Source organism: Prionailurus viverrinus, chromosome B1 (genome assembly GCF_022837055.1).
Source record: "Prionailurus viverrinus isolate Anna chromosome B1, UM_Priviv_1.0, whole genome shotgun sequence".
NCBI lineage: Eukaryota > Metazoa > Chordata > Mammalia > Carnivora > Felidae > Prionailurus > Prionailurus viverrinus.
In genome coordinates, this window is record NC_062564.1 from 165,082 (window position 1) to 176,722 (window position 11,641).

Below are 11,641 nucleotides of genomic sequence, written 5' to 3' on the forward strand. Positions count from 1 at the left end.
ACGTAAGTAACTCCATGATGGGCCTGTGATTTTTCTTAACATTCCAAACCCAAATTTTTACACATACATTTTTTCATTAAATGTATAGCCCTAAATAATATTTTAGCCATCTACTGCTGGCTCAAAGATCATATCCTGTGAAACTCTGACCATCTCCTAACCATAGTTGAAGATCAACTCTGTGGCTCTAAAATCTTTGTGGCTCTAAGTTACTTTGATCTATGTTACTAAGATCTTTGTGAGTATAGTTTACTGCTGGCCTTTTGAAGTCTTTGATGCAGAGACCCTCCGCCAGGTTGCTGACCCATCTCTTAGGCACAGAAGCACCCTTTCCACATCACCCCGCCCTAAAGCGTTGTCTTTCCCTCTGGTACTTCTGGGACTTACCCTTTGGCAAGTCACATATCCTCATGCAAACATGTCAGTGTGGACCAGAGAAAGCTGCTTGCCTGTGACTCCCCCTTCACGGTCACATCTTATCCTTCTGAAACACTTTGAACTCCCTATCGTTCTTCCAGTCTTTGAATATCTCTTTGATTTGGAAATATTTGATTCTCTTATATTCCTGCTAAAAGTATACGTGAAAATATTAAAGCAAGGGTTCTTTACAATAAGTGAGCCAGTCACAATGCTTCATCTGTCCACGTGTATGTTTTCATTTTTGACAATGTTCAGGCATGATGTGACGTACATCCTGTAAAATCTGAGAATCATTCATGATCTAGCATAACCACCTTTATGGAAAGCCATTCAATGACATGCTCGTTCAAGATCAGAAAAACACTTAATTTACATACCACATAATAGAGTGGTATATACATACGTTATTATCATAAAATATGTAAAGCTAGATGTTTCTATGAAGTGTTTATCATGCATTCAGTTTTCTGTACCATGAATGCTATTATTTAAATTAAACAATAGTAAGAACAACAAGAATAGGTACATGGCCATCACTAGTAACTAATACTGGAACTCGTTATATAATCTTATGTGTAGAAAAACCATGATTACTAATAATCTATTCTCTCATGATGGGTTTCTAGTTACCAAAAAAAATTGGGAAGATAATACTGAGTATCCACATACATCAGACTGTTTTCTCACTATTGATGTCATAATGGTTGGTACATGATCACAATCAAGGTATCAAAGAGATATGGTAGTATGAAGTAAAGTTTATGTTTGTATTCAGATTGCTTCGGTTTTAACCTCTCCTAGCCCAGACTCATCCCAGCTGCCACATTACAGTCATCCTGTCTCCTTAGGCTCCACTTGGCCATGACAATTTTTAGATTTTTCCATATTTTTCATAAGGTGCAAAGTTTTGAGGATACGTTGGTACAATGTATTTTGTAGAATGATCCTTGGCTGGGATATGCCTAACGTTTGTTCAAATGCTTAAGCCAGAGTTATTGTGTTTTGGAGCAGAAGATCCAGAGGCATAGTGCCATCCATAATTATCACTTCACATAAAGATTTACTCTGAATATTGCGGTCTTTTTTGGTTCCATACAAATTTTAGAACTGTTGTCGTTCTGTGAAAACTGCTGTCAGTAATTTGATGGAAATTCCATGAATTCTGTCCATTGCTTTGGGAAGTATAGACATTTTCACTATATTTGTACTTCTGATCCATGAGTGCGGAATGTCCTTACATTTCTTTGTGTCATCTTGAATATCTTTCATCACTGTTTTATACTTTTCTGAGTATAGGTCGCTCACCACTTTGGTTAGATTTATTCATAGATATCTTATTTTTGGCATATGACTGTAAATGGGACTGTTTTCTTAATGTCTCTTTCTACTGCTTCCGTATTGTCTACAAATGCAACAGATTTCTGTACAATGATTTTGTATCCTGTGACATTGCTGAATTCATTTATCAGTTCTAAGAGTTATTGGGTGGACTCTTTAGGGTTTTCTATATATAGTGTCATGTAATCTGCAAATTGTTTCGTTTCGTTTGTCTGCTGGATGTGGCTAGGACTTCCAGTAATTTGTTTACTAAAAGTGGTATGAGTAAACATCCTGTCTTCCTCCTGACCTTACAGGAAAAGCTCTCAGATTTTCCCCATTAAGGTTGATTATAACTGCAGGGTTTTTATAGTTAACCTTTATGACGTTAATGTATGTTTCCTGTAAACCTACTTTAGGGAGTTACATGCATGAACGGATGTTGTACTTTGCAAATGTTTCTTTCTGCATGTATTGAAATGACTGTATGGTTCTTTTCTTTTAACGTTTATTAATTTTGAGAGAGGCAGAGCGTGAGCAGGGGAGGGGCAGAGAGAGAGGGAGACATAGAATTCGAAGGAGGCTCTTGGATCTGAGCTTTCAGCACAGAGTCTGATGCGGGACATGAACTCAGGAATCATGAAGTCATGACCCGAGCTGATTTCAGACTGTTAAAGGATGAGCCACCCAGATGCCCCGATCATCTGGTTCTTAGCCTTTCTCCTGTTGATGTATTGTATCACATTGATTGATTTGCGAATATTGAACCACCCTTATAGCTTGGGAATAAATCTCACCCAATTGTGGGATATATTTACAGTTGTTATATCTTCTTTTTGGATTGTACCATTTACTGTTATAGACTGTCCTCCTCTGTCTCTTGTTATGTACTTTTTTAAGTGTATTTTTTTCTGATACAAGTATTGTTACTCCGGCTTTCTTTTGACATTCATTTGTATGATGTTTCTCTATCCTCACTATCATTCTTGAGGTGTAAAGTGGGTCACTTGTAGGCATCTGAATCTGTTTTGTTTTTTCATCCATTTTTACTCCCTACCTCTCTAGATTGGAGCATTCACTCCATTTCCCTCAAAATTGATTGATATGTCTATATGTATTGCCATTTTATTGCCTGTTTTGTTGTGGTTTCTAATGGTTTTCTCTGATCCTTTCTTGCCTTTCTTTCATGTATTGCTTATATTCTTTAGTAATATATTTTGATTTTTTTTATCTCTATTCTTAGCATATGTATGACTGGTTTTAGGATATGGCTACAGTTAGGTGTTTCTATAACCTCCCCCGCATTTAGCAGTTTGTATTAAGTTGATGGTCATTTACCTTTGCACCCATTACTTTATCCTCCCTAGGTTTTTGGCAGATGTTATTATATTTCAGATCTATTTCTCTGAGTACTGTAACTGATTTTTTTCCAGAAATTTTCATTTTTTACTTGAATTTGTCTTCTACCTCTATACTGTCACTGTTGGTCTCCCCTTTCCACTCAAAGAATCCCTCTTCATATTTCTTGCAGGACTGGTTTTGTGGTACAAACTCCTTTAGGTTTTGTTTGGGAAAGTCTGTGCCTCCTTCATCCTGAAAGATAGCCTTGCTGAATAGAGTATTCTTGGCCGCTGATTTTTCCATTCAGCACTTTGAATATGTGATGTCACTCATATCTGGCTTGCCAAGTTTCTGTTCAGAAATATGTAGCTAGCCTTATGGGTCTTCCCTTCTAAGTTAAGGACTGTTTTGCTGCTTTTACGAGTTTTCTTTATTCTCACCCTAATTTGTAACTTTGCTTACAAAAGTTTGTGTGTTGGCCTGATTTTGATGGGAGTTCTCTAGTCTCCTGGATGTGGATGTTTGTGTCCCTCCCCCAATTAGGGAAGTTTTCAGCTATTGTTTCCTCAAATAAATTTTCTTCCCCATTTTCTCTTCCTTCTGGACTCCTACAATACGAATACTATCTTTGCTGTAGTCACTGAGTTCCCTTAGTGTCATCTCACGTTGCAGAATTCTGTTCTCTCTCTTTGGTTCAATGTGATTAATTTCCATCACTCAGTCTTCGAGGTCACTAGTTTGTTCGGCTGCTTCTTCCATCCCTCTGTTCATTCCAGCAAGCATGTTTCTCCTTTATTGTGTCCTCAGTGTCTAACTGTGTTATATCTTAACTCTGTCAGGGGTCTCACTCTTCTACTCATTCCACAACTCCAGTGAGTATCCTTATGATCATTGCTTTAAATTTTGTATCAGGTATGTTCCTTATATCTCTTTGGCTTAGATCTCTGGCTGTGGCTTTGACTAGGTCTTTCATTGTGGATACACATCTCTGTGTGTGCATTTTGTCTGTCTCTCTGGCTCTATTTCTCTGTGTTAAGAAAGTCAGCTGTGCTTTCTGATCTTGAAATTAATGCCGTTATGAAAAAGAGGTCCTGGAGTCCTCAGCAGTGCACGTCTCCATTTATAGGCCCTGGACCTTCAGGAGGATATCGTATGGGTATTGCTCACTCCCTGCTGTTGTGTCTGGGTTACTTTTCCTTTCAGTGCAGGGGTCTGCACAGATTGCGTGTCTGTTGTGGGCTCTGCTTGCTCTCAGTGGTGTCAGTGGGACCCAGGCAGGCCAGCTGAGTCAAGAATCAGCATGAATACATGTGTCTCCTGTGGCCTAAGCATTGTGTGAAATGCCATGTTTATGTTGCGTCTCTACACAGGCAGGGACCTGGCTATCACTCATCCTTCTGGATCACCCGGTGCTGGGTCAGCTGACTTCCAAAGCACCAGGATCTAAACTCAAGGGAATTCAGCCCCTCTGGGTTTTAATGCCAAATGTTATGGAGATTAGTCTTCCCTGTGTCAACTCCCTCGTGTGAGGGCTCACTTTCACTGCTCCTTCTGCAGGCAGCCAGCCTCCAACTTTCTGACCTTCCTAACCTTCCTGCTGCATCTTCTATTTAGGTGTGGAGTTTGTTGTGCCAGTCTTGGATCCCTCTCTGGTTCATGGACTCGGATGTGGATGTTATGCAGTTGAAAACATGGGACAGCGTGAGCTCAGGGTCTGCTTAGTCTGCTATTATTAATTTTTTAGGTGTATTGTTTTGGATTTTTGAGACATGGGCAGACAGACTCATCTCACCCGTGTACTTCAGGATTTGAAAGGAACGTTCCCACATTTGCTTCTAGTATTTTGTGCTTTGAAACTCTCTTTAATGAGGTACAATTTACATATAACAAAGAGCCTCAAATTAAAGGGTATAATTTGATGAGGCTTGTTCTCATGGATACAGCACCATGAAGTCATATGGTTGCTCTCTAAACCTTAATCATGATCCCTTTGTGTCTAGTGCTAATGTTGCTTTTGGAGTAAGGACTTTTTTTTTTTTTTTTTTTTTTTTTTTACGTTTTCAGATATCGGCCAGGTTTCTGAAGGCCTGCACTAGGGTACCTGCCTCCTTTTCGGATAGACTGTATTCCCGTAAGTATTGCTGTCGATCTACCTTTGGACTTTATCCTGCGTTGTATCTTTCAGTGTGTTCACTTAATTTTGTTGGAGTACTTTAATGCTGAGGGATGCATAATTGGATTGATTTTCACTAAATGCTACGAGCTGCAGTTCCAATCATGACAGAAAGCTCGTGCTTCTGTGTTAGGTACTCAAGAGCAAGGCAGATACCGTGGACACTTGAGCTGAGGATGTCACTCGGTGTTTTGCCAGCCCTCTTCCCTTCCCTGGGAGACAAGGGTCTCGTTTTGGTCACACAGAAATGTAGGTGAAGTCAGCAGAGAAGGGTCCCTTCTCTTCTCTTTCCTTTGTCTCTCAGACTCCCTGTCACTACCTTCTGCCTGTCCCTTTCCCTGACTCAATCCCCCAGGCCCACTGCTCCACTCCAGCCATGATCAGGGTGTCCTCCAGCTGCTGTCCTTCTGCTCTGGCCATCGCTCAGTGAGGAAACTGCAGGATGATTATGTAGTCCATGGGTCTGATCAAGAAATCTCTGCTCCTCAGAGTCCTCCTACACGTGGTGCTGTCTGTGGAGACCTGGCATTCTGGGCATGGGTCTGACCCTCACTCCTCTACCACAGTCACTGCTGGTCCCTCATCCTTCTCCACCATTAGATCTCAGCCATTTCCTAAGGACAGATACCTGTCTGATCCCAAGGCACCATGGAGTCAGGGAATATTTCCAAAATAATTGAGCATAAGCACCCCATCAATCTAGATATAGGTAGTTCCCATCGCCCCGGAAAACTCCCTCAGGCTCCCCTGCACAAAGGGTGATCTTGCTTCTATCCTCCCTCACCACCATTTCTGGCACTTTGTTTCCTGTGTGTACAGGAACCCCATTGTGTGCACTCAATGGGGAGCGAGAGTAGATGGCCCTAGAAGCAGACGCTGACACAGAGACAAAACGATGAAAGGTAGATTAGGGGACAGTAGGAAGGACAAAGTGGAGGGGACAGGATGGGCAGGGAAAGCTTTTAAAATGTATATACAAACACGATTGTCTGTCACCGTGCCCAGTCCTCTTCAATTTCAAAAGAGTTGTCCTATAAGGCAAAGAGATTTTGGTTTATTTCCCTGTGGTCTTATGTTTTCCTACATGCATTCTGTCTTCTGTAGTTTATCTGTGGCCTCAGATGAACACTGTAGTGTGTGGCTGCATCTGTGAGATGATGTGTAATAGAAAATGATTGTCTTCAGATCTAGGCCTCTGAATGTACACATTCTGATGATTATCTTTTCTTTCATTGTGTGACAGGGCCCGAATTCTAATAGAAAAACGAGGGACATTGTCTTATTTTTTAAAACAGTGATTCCCACTCCCTTGGCTGAGTTGTTAACAGTCTTAGTTTAATGAACTCCCGTGACCATCTTTTTTGGAGGATCATTGTGTGGAGAGATCTTAATGGAAACTAACTGTGAGAAGTGTGAGGGGACCCTTCCCAGAGATTTTGCAGACGCTTTATGCACTGAATGTCTTCTTTTTCTCTTGTTCTTAGAAACAAATATTAACCGTTTTCACAGATAACACAGCTGTCACAATATTGTGAGAGAAGTTTGAGGAGATGCAAAGCTGTAGTCAGGATGATGACAGGGTCCAGCAGTGGTGTCATCTGGCCATCCCTGAATTGTAGGATGACTCAGCTGATCTAGACCCTGTCTCCACTTTTAGTCTCTTGAGGGATATGAACTTGGGCATACAGCATTTTCATAAGACCAAGTTAAATACCCCATATATCCAGGGCTCTTCCCCCCCCCCCCACAAATACCCAGAACCTTCAGGAAAATCCAGGGAGATGAGAATCTTTTTAGGTGATTACCTGCGTGCACTTTGCACTGAGAGCAATCCCACATAGCAGTTCTGTATGGACCTCACACTCCCTGCTCAGGCTGTGGCGGGAAAGACCTCCAACTGCATCTCCCTGACCCCAACACCCTCCCCTCTGCACCTCCTCAAACTCTGCTTACTCTGCTCAACTTCCCTTCTATTCCTGTATGATTCAAGGCTCCCCCGGTTTTGCCCTGGATCCTCACTGGTGTTTCCATGTTGGTGATCAAAAGTAATGAATGTCCCTCTGTCACACAGGACACCTGATGCTCTAAAAGTTAGGGGTGCACTTCATTCATTACAGAACCCAACACATTGTGTCTCCAAGATACCCACCAGTACTGCTGATACGTCTACTTTTGTGTAAAAACTCCTCTTTCATTTGACAAGAGAAACGTATAGCTCACTGTATTACAGGGACATGCCACTGCCCATTGTATGTATGGCCTGAGAAACTTGAGATATGCTACAGTGTCCTCAGGCAGTTTGTAGTTGGATTGCCAAGACTCACAACCGTCTCTACATCATTCCCACAAAGTCAATCATGAAGAAGATGAATATACTTTACCAGCCACTCAGCCAGTTCAGGTCATCTTAACAAATAGAGTAGGTGGAGGAGGGGGATGTGGCCTATAGCCCATGACTGGAGGTGAAGGGTGGTCCACGGGGTACAGCCTGCAAGGCAATCCTGGGAAAGGACCAGGACTCTTGATGTGATTGGGATAAACTAGTGTCCCCATGTGTCTGGAAACCTAGAAACAGCAAGGGCCCTTTTCCTAGAAGATTTATAGGCTGAATACTAAATTAACAAAGTAGCATATTCCAGATAGGAAAGCAACTATGTCCAGGATCACACTCCACCCTTCATCCCCTCCACCACAGAGGCTGTTTATTGTGTCTGTGGAGAACTACAGAATGAGAAGGAATGACAATCCCAGTGTCCACACATGGAATCATACCCTCGTGGCTCAGAGCTCTGCCTCTAAGCCCCTGCCTGTGCCCAAACTACTTCTGTCCCGACAATGGGTTCTCCTCCTCTCTGGAAGTGCTATCCATGGACACAGAGACACATGGGGAAATGGGGATCCTGAAGGCCTGCAGAGGACCTGGGAAAGCATGCTCTTAGAGAAACGGGTAACCTATACATGTTAGTTGGGTTGAGCTAATTTATTTTACTTTGGAGGTACTTCTCAGCTTAAGTGCAGTATACTTTGCAGGGTAATTGTGTCCTCTGGAAAAATGAGCTGAAATTCTAAAAGACAAAATTGACACAAATGCACTTTGATGCCTGCTGTAAGTTTCCATGTTTTAGCTGTACCTGTGACACAGGACACGAGAGAACGTGCTCATGTGAACACAAGTGAAGGACACCGTGGGGACTTGCCACACAGGTAATTTTGGATTTTTTCTCTTCACAACTTAAGTTCCAGTGCATGTTTTCTATGGCAAATATGCCACCTCTTATAGTTCAGAGTGTTTGTGCCCAGGGCACACCTGAAGGGATTCTGGACAGCATGCTTACCAAAATGCTGATGGGTATGAAATTTACATTCTAAAGGACACATACAAAAATATAAGTTGGAGTGAAGGCAGTTCGCATTTTCAAATTGTAACGATACCCACAGATTTTTCTGAGCACGTTAAAATCCTCAATAGAAGGAAACAGGAGAGGAAGACACAGCAAGAGCAAAGATTCCACAATGAGGAGATCCACAAAGAATGAGGCAAGGTAGGAGACTTCCAAGTGGAGTGTGGTGTCATCCTCCTTGATTTATTCCAGGAACACATTAGAAAAGCCCTATGGTCCCCACCTTTAGGCACTCTTAGCTGCTCAAGTTACCACAAACAGATGCCAGCTGGGAAACAGGGAAGCCCGTAGACTCGGCAGTAAAGGTTTTGCATTTGGGAAAACAAAAACAAAAACAGCAGACAGACCATACGACACACAAACCAGAAAGATGTGGCGGTCCGTAAATACTTAGAACTGAAAATGGCCACAGCATTTACTTTGTGCTTCTTGGCAGTTTTGGCAGAGCCAGTGTCGATGTCACTCTTGGTTGTGATACCTACTTCTGGATCTGCAAAAAGCCCCAGAAGGGATGGAGGTTTATTCTGATTTGAGTAGACTGTTTGGAGGTCAAAAACAAAACAAAAAACCCTCCCCTCATACTTCCGACAACTTAAACTCTTTGTCCCAGTGAGATCCCAAATTACATGCACAGGGTGTCCCACATGCCTCCGGTGATACCCAAAAAGAACTTGAAGAACCATCCCTTATAACTTGATGAAAACTCCTAAAAGCCCTGACTCAGATGTATTCATCACTCATCGAACAACTATGGATGGCTGGGGGCACAACTAGATGGACGTACATTACATTGTGCCTCATGCCTCACAGATCCCAGCATGTGGACTGTGTACAGGGCATTTCTGCTGAAGCGCTATGTCTGATTTGCTGCATACGGCCCCATTCCTTCTCTACAAGAGACGCCTGTACCAACCCATGGTGGGGGAAAAGACGAAGATGAGATCCTGATAAACTTGAGGAATTTGGTAATGGCAGCAGACACATTCCCCTTGCACCACAATGGTCTGTGGTACCGCCTCTGCACCTTGGCCCAAGACCTAACAGTAACAAAATAAGGTGAGTGTGTTTTACAAGTCAACTCCTAGTGCTCAGATCGTCTTACCAAGTGTTGCAGGTGGAGGGGTTCCGGGTGGCCCCAGGGCTGCCAAGGTTCAGGAGGTGTATGTGCCTAATAGTCCATGGGGGTGGGGCGACTCCAGGGTAGGGCATGCAGAATCGTCCAGTTAACGGAGGAGGTCCCCAGGATCCAGACTGCCCTGCAGAACAGAAGTGAAGCTACATCCATATTCCAGACCAAAGAACCAATACCAAAAGCAGCTATAACCCAGAGAAGAATGTGTCAGCACCTGCCACCTTCTCTGCCACCAGGATCCAAGAGAGTAGCATCAGTACCTGAAAACTCTGTCCCTGCCACTGGATAGCACCTACAGCTTGGGGTAGTAGATGCAAGAGGTTAACCTACTGCCACCACACATCACTGCCCACGTCTGTGGAAGAAAAGGGCAAGGGTCCTGTCCTAGAGGGTTAACAGAAGTAATTACAGACTAATGAAGTAGCATTCTCCAGACAGGCAGCCATCCATGTCCAGGTTCACCCTGCATCCCTCATCTACAGCGACTCCAGATGCTCTGCTTTTGCTATATTAGGAACACAAAAAAAATGAGTGGGAATACACGGCTCATATTCTGCTCATGGAATCACAGCCACTCCTGGCAAAATATTCTGCAGCCGGACCCTCACTGTGCCTCCTCTGCTCTTCTCCCTGAGAAAGGAGTCTTCCCTCTGGAAGTGTTGTCAAAGGCCTCAGAGACCTCTGGGGAGTGGAGGATGCCTGGAATCTTGCAGGGGAAGGAGAGTCTTCTGTGAAGAACGAGTTACTTGTGGTGAATGTCTACAAAGCTCAGATGTGTTCATCTTCATAGGGAATTCTGACTTTAAGCATACTACAGGACACAGAGTCATTATGTGCAATGGAAAAAAAGAGAAATTCACATAACAGATTTCATGCAAGTGCTTTGGTATAAAACTGGTATGTGTCATGAGACTATATCAGCTCTAACAGTGACTGGGGACACAACCAGAAACTGCTCATAGAAACACAATTGAAGGACACAGTGTGCAAATTGTATTTACCTAAGGCATAGCTGGAGGATTCCAGACAAGTCATTTACCAACAAAGACGGAAAGGTGATGAGTGATGATATTGGCTTTCTCTATGACCACTCTAAATGGCACAGGGCACACAATAGAAAGTTGGAGTCATGATGTCGTTTCTAACAGGTTCATCTCCTAGCCAGAATCAAGAAAGGAAGACACAGCAGCCACACTGTTCCCACAGAGGTGAGGTCTGGAAGGGATCACCCAGGCCGGGAGACATCTGTTTGGAGTGTGCACTCATCCTCCTCTCATTATTTCCTGAAACTCACAGAAAAACCTTAAGGTACTCAGTCTCTCCGCGCTTTTGGCTTCTAAACTTACCACAGAAAGCTGACAGACTAAAAATTGAGAAGCCTGTGGGCTCCTGGGTTATGAGTGTGCATTTGGAAAAGAAAGAACAAACAGACATAGCACACAACATGCAAAACAAGACAAGGCCGGGAGAGCATACTGTACATAAAGATGAGGATTTCCCAAAAGAGTTACAACTGAGAATGGCCCCGGCATTTACCTTGCCCTTGTCTGCATTCTTGGTACAGCCAGAGTCGCTGTAACCCACAGAGGTTTCAGCAGTTTCTCGATCTACTAAAGACCCTGGAAGGGACAGAGGTTTATTCTGCTTTTAGAGGACTGTGCGAAATGAAAACAATCCCTTAACTCATTCCTCAAATATCTTAAACTTTTCCCTACAGTCAGGTCCCTGACCAGAGGCAGAGGGTATCCCAAATGCCTCAGGTGGCCCCCAAGGATAAGGGGGAGAACCATCCCCTCACCTTGATAAAGACCTCACGGTGCCCTAGTTCATGTTGTTTCATAATTAATCACATAACTG

At 43.1% G+C, this 11,641-nt stretch overlaps 1 long non-coding RNA gene across 1 annotated transcript in view; it reads left to right on the plus strand.

Moving 5' to 3' along the window:
• LOC125163239 (uncharacterized) overlaps positions 1-10,989 on the plus strand; it is a 45,426-nt gene extending 34,437 nt beyond the window's left edge. Inside the window, exons 3-5 of the long non-coding RNA XR_007151355.1 lie at positions 5,143-5,209; positions 8,363-8,455; positions 10,933-10,989. This is a non-coding gene — a long non-coding RNA (uncharacterized LOC125163239). The remainder of the gene's footprint in view (positions 1-5,142; positions 5,210-8,362; positions 8,456-10,932) is intronic.
• The last annotated feature ends 652 nt before the right edge of the window (positions 10,990-11,641 follow it).